The sequence below is a fragment of the Pituophis catenifer genome, unplaced genomic scaffold (genome assembly GCF_029215685.1).
Source record: "Pituophis catenifer annectens isolate HBS135680 unplaced genomic scaffold, rPitCat1.0.hap2 SCAF_2, whole genome shotgun sequence".
NCBI lineage: Eukaryota > Metazoa > Chordata > Lepidosauria > Squamata > Colubridae > Pituophis > Pituophis catenifer.
In genome coordinates, this window is record NW_027256882.1 from 209993338 (window position 1) to 209999048 (window position 5711).

The following is a 5711-nucleotide window of genomic DNA, read 5'->3' on the forward strand; positions in this document are numbered from 1 at the left end:
TTGCTGAACGAATGGATGTTAACACAAGGGTTACCCGTTATGGGTTATCATTCCAACTCTGAATGCCACAAGGGCAGAGACAATGAACCATAGGGAGATTGCTGTATCTACTCTGAAATAATGGAGAAGGAAGGTAAATCCCCAACAAAGTTGGTCAGGGAGTAAATGTAGGCAGGCATGCTTCTTCCAATTGTTTTTGATAACTACCAAAGCTGAGCAGTCATTTCAAATTATACTGTCACTCAATTTCAAGTGACTGAGCAATCAGATTTTTTAACTGGAAACCAAACAAGTTTGTATGAAGTGTTTGAGAAATGTCACAAGGAGCTTTTGCTTAAATTTTAACAGATTAACAGAGTTGGAAGGGACCTTATAGGTCATCTAGTCCAACCCCCCGCTCAAGCAGGAGACCTTACACCATTTCTGACAAATGGCAGTCCAATCTTTTCTTGAAAGTCTCAAGTGATGAAGCTCCCACAATTTCTGAAGGCAAGCTATTCCATTGGTTGATTGTTCTATCAGAAAGTTCCTCCTCATTTCCAGGTTGAATCTCTCCTTGTTCAGTTTCCATCCATTATTCCTTGTCTGGCCTTCAGATGTTTTGGAGAATAGCTTGACCCCCCTCTTCTCTCTGGCAGCCCCTCAAATATTGGAACACTGCTATCATGTCTCCCCTGGTCCTTCTCTTCACTAGACTAGTCATGCCCAGTTCCTGTAACTGTTTTTCATATGTTTTAGTTTCCAGTCCCCTAATCATCCTGGTTGCTCTCCTCTGCACTTTTTCTAGAGTCTCAACCAGTGGTGGGTTGCTATCGGTTCGCCTCAGTTCAGGCGAACCGGTAGTAGCGGTGGTGGGAGGCTCCACCCACCTGCCCGACACGTCATCAAATATAATCTGTGCATGCGCAGAAGCTTCTGTGCATGCGCAAATGTGGCACGCGCATGAGTGAACTGGTAGCAAAGGTAAGTGAAACCCACCCCTGGTCTCAACATATTTTTTATAGTATAGTGACCAAAACTGGATGCAGTACTCTAGGTGTAGTCTTACTAGGGCTTTATAGAGTGGTATTAGTACCTGAGTTGATCCCTCTGTTAATGCAATTTAGGATTGCATTAGCTTTTTTGGCTGCTGCTGCACATTGCTGGCTTATATTTAGCTGGTTGTCCACTAAGACTCCAAGATCCCTCTCACAGTTACTGCTATTGAGCCTGGTTTCATCCAGTCTATATGTGTACTTTTGGTTTTCCTTGCCTAAGTATAGGATTTTACTTTTCTCTACATTGAATTTCATTTTGTTAGATAGGGCCCAGTGTTCAAATCTGTCAAGATCCATCTGGATCTTGAGCTTATCTTCTAGGGTGTTAGCTATTCCTATGACTTCTTCCAAGTGGATGGGAAAGTACCACTGAACAGAGCAGCCTGGTGGCTGACAGATAAACTTATGCCAATAATGAAAGATTAAAAGTCAAACTCTTCTTTCTACTTTGGTTCTAGCCTAAAAGCTGCATTTGAGATGCATTTGGGAATACTGAATCTAGAGTAAGGAATTTGAATTGAATAGAGTCCAGCTCGGTAGTCAGAACATGGATCAAGAGTTGCATAAAATAATAGTTGCAATGAAACTTTTGTCTGGTGGCACCTATTATCTTGTGTGGAATGATAGGGTGGGATTGCTGCAGTAGTTCTTTGTGCCACACTGGCGATATAATAATCACTTTTTGCCATTGGGTCCCCCCCAATATTTAAAAAAATGTTTTTTCTTGACATTGGTCTGACTAAAGTTTTTAGGTTTTTTCAATAATCTTTATCTTAATTTTTGGAAGTTAGCTATCAGATCTCCTTAGGATTGTATTGGACCAAGATAGTAGGGCTGGTGCTTGATAGAATAAAGATAGGGAGATGTCACAGATTATGGGTTTTCAAACATTGAAAGATGGATTCAAACAACAGGCTTACCCACACGTGCACAACAGTGGTGGGTTTCAAATTTTTTTACTGCCGGTTCTGTGGGTGTGGCTTGGTGGGCGTGGCATGGCTTGGTGGGCGTGGCAGGGGAAGGATGCTGTAAAATCTCTATTCCCACCCTACTCCAGAGGAAGGTTACAGCAAAATCCCCATTTCCTCCCAATCAGCTGGGACTCTGGAGGCAGAGAATAGATGGGGGTGGGGCCAGTCAGAGGTGGTATTTACCAGTTCTTCGAACTACTCAAAATTTCTGCTACTGGTTCTCCAGAACTGGTCAAAACCTGCTGAATACCACCTCTGGTGCACAAACTCCCTTTGAGGAGCATCTTTCAAGCATTTTTATCTTTCTCTCCTTGCTCAACCCCCCCCCCCCCCATTGTTCCTATTCAGTCTTCTTGCTATTGTGAAAAGTACATTTTGGTAAGAATACAGGTAATCCGCAATTTATAGCCATTTCTAGCAATCTTTTAATGTTATGACAGCACTGGAAAAAAAGTGACATATAACTACTGATAGTCCTCACATGTATGACAGGCAGTTGCAGCAGTCCTGCAGTCATGTGATCAAAATTTGGGCATTTGGCAACCAGCACAAATGTACAGTGATTGCAGTGTCCTGGGGTCCCATCTGTAACCTTCCCAGCTAGCTTCCGACAAGCAAAGTCAATGAAGAAAGCAGGATTTGCTCAATGACTGTGTGGTCCATTTATCAACCATGGTGATTCTCTTAATGACTGCAGCAAAAAGGTCATAAAACCAGGAGTTACTCACTTAATGACCGTATTGCTTAGTAACACAAGCGCCAGTCCCAATTTGGTTGTAAATTGAGGATTACCCATATAGACGAAAGGGATGCAGTTGCCACTGGTGATCCTTATTTTTAATCCGAATGTTCTGATGTTTTCCCTAAATATCAATTGCTTATGTTTTTTTAAAAATCCTAAATTATACACAAATTATTAAAACTAGAACCGGGCAGACAATTTCCCTCACCCCCACAAGACTTATATGGTAGAAGAAAAATGTTTCATAGCTAGAATGTTACTTCCCTTTAGTAATGAGAGGCCAAAGAGTTTGTAGGAATATACCGATTTTTATTTCCCACTAATCTTTCCAGATATCCATGGCCTCTTGAGTTTCATTTAAAACTCTTCAGTGAGATTATCAGGAAGAAATACCTGTAAGACTCTCTAAATTGCAGAGCTTCTGCCATTGCTATAGGGCAGTGATGGTGAACCTTTTTGGCACCGAGTGCCAAAAAGGTTGTGTGGAAATGTCATGCGTGCGCTCATCAAGGCCAGAAAAGGAACTTTTGGGTTCTAGCACACATGTGCACTCAACAATCACCTGGCCAGTGCACATGTGCAGACTGGTTTTCGGCACTGTTGCACACACGAAGGGATCGCGCTCTGGAAAAGCCAAACTTCAGGGTTCTTTCACGCATGCGCATCCAACAATCAGCTGGCTGGTGTGCATGTGCATGCCAATTTTCAGCACTGCTGCGCGCACAAAGGACAGCTGATCGTCATGTGTGCATGCGAGCCAGAAACCCAGAAGACAAACAGGCAAGACCGCACGTGCCAGGCAACAAACTTCGCTTGCCACTTTGGGCATGCGTGCCATAGGTTCGCCATCGTGGCTATAGGGCAGTGATGGCTAACCTTTTTTCCATCACGTGCCAAAGGCGGGGGGAGTGCAGGAGGGTCGCGCGTGGGTGCCCACACCCATAATTCTATGTGCCCTGCCCCTCCGCACATACACGCATGACCCTCCCGCGCTCCCCCCGCTTTTGGCACGCGATGGCACAGTTGGCCCAGTAGGCCCGTTTTTTGCCCTCCCCAGGCTCCAGAGGCTTTCTAGGAACCTGGGGAGGGCAAAAACGGCCTCCCCCCCCAGAGGCCCTCCAGAGGCTGAAAACAGACTATTTGCCGACTTCCGGTGGGACCGGAAGGCCCGAAAATCAGCTGGCCAGCACACACATGCATGCCAGAGCCGAGCTCACCCGTGCCATAGGTTCGCCATCACGGCTATAGGGGATAAATCACTAGACTTCTCCATTCCCAGGAGAGCTGTTCTCTGAACTTCCCTATTCCTTGTTTTGATAGAACACTATAAAAGGCTTGTCCCCAGTTCTAATCTAAGAATACACAAAAGATAATATAGGGCAGTGATGGCTAACCTTTTTGCCATCATGTGCCAGGAAGGGGCGGGGAAGATTTGTGCGTGCGCGTGCCCACATCCATAATTCTATGTGCCCCGCGCATGCGACCCTCCCTCCCCCCCCTCCTGGCATGCGATAGCCCAGTAGGCCCGTTTTTCTTTCTCACCTGGCTCCAGATCCTCTCTATGCATCTGGGGAGTTGAAAAACGGGCTGTTTCGGGCCTCCGTGGGGGTGGGGAAGGCTGTTTTCGCCCTCCCCAGATGCATAGGGAGGATCTGGAGGATCTAGAATGAGAAAGAAAAACGGGCCTTCCACACCCCTCCTCCAGGCCCTCCGGACGCAGGAAACAGCCTGTTTCCCTACTTCTGGTGGACCCAGAAGGCCCGAAAATCAGTTGGCCAGTGCGCACATGTGCGCTGGAGCTGAGCTGGCGTGCCAGGCAACATGGCTCCGCGTGCCACCTGTGGCACCCGTGCCATAGGTTCACCATCACGGATATAGGGTGTGATACAGTACATGCAGGGCTTGCTGCATTTGGTTTTATAACATGAACATATGGCTGCTTGTGTTGTGGCCCGCCAGCGGAGCTGGTGGCAGACTCAGACAGTGAGGAGGGTGGGGAGGAACATGGGCCAGTCCTGGAGTCTGGGGAAGGCTCTGTTGAGTGCTCTGCGTCGGAGGCAGAGATGGGGCCAGGGCCATCTGACAGTTGTCAGCTGCCTTCGGACTCGGACATCAGTGGGGGAGAAGAACAGCTGGAGGCCGTTCCCAGTGTGCGCATGCTGCCAGAAGTGAACAGCTAAGGAACAAGGGTCGACTCGGGAGTAAAGCCACAGGTGGACAGTGAACAGCCTCTCCCATATGGAATAAAAAGGAGCGAAAGGGGAGAGGAGTTTCCAGGAGACAATTAGTTGGCTTAATTGGTTTGTGCCAAGTTTTGAAGTTATCTGCCTGGCAGCCCTCCAAGCCAGATAAGGTCTGTGACTGTAAATTCTCCCTTGACTTTGCTGGATGGGAATGAAAGGAATTCACAGTAACTTTAAAAAAAGGGTTTTTTTGTCGGAACAAGGAGTCTGCTTCATGCTCTTGGGAAGTCTAGGTCAGAACAGCTTGCTGGTCATTTCACCTAAGCAGGCAGGCAGAAATCTCCCTTTCAAAGTGTCTATGGAGAATCTCGACCATCCAGGTCATGGATGTCCCAAAGGTGCTTTTTTCCAAAAGGCAACTGGACTTCCTTAGTTCTTTTCTTTGAAAATATTTCACTTCTCATCCAAGAAGCTTCTTCAGTCTTCTTCAGAACCAAAGAAGCTTCTTGGATGAGAAGTGAAACATCAAGGGGTAAAAACCCCCAAGAAAGTCCAATTGGAAAAAACATCTTCAAAGCTTCCCTGGGAAGAGTTAATGTAGGAAAAGTGCCAATATATGGCATATATGTATAATATTTATCTATAATGCATACAATACGTATGCACACAACCCACTCACCCAGACAGTCACAAGCTCTTGAAGGCAGACAAGATATGGAAGCAAGATTCCTTACTCAGGTAAGTTGATTTGGCACGAATTCAAGCAAGACACAGAACC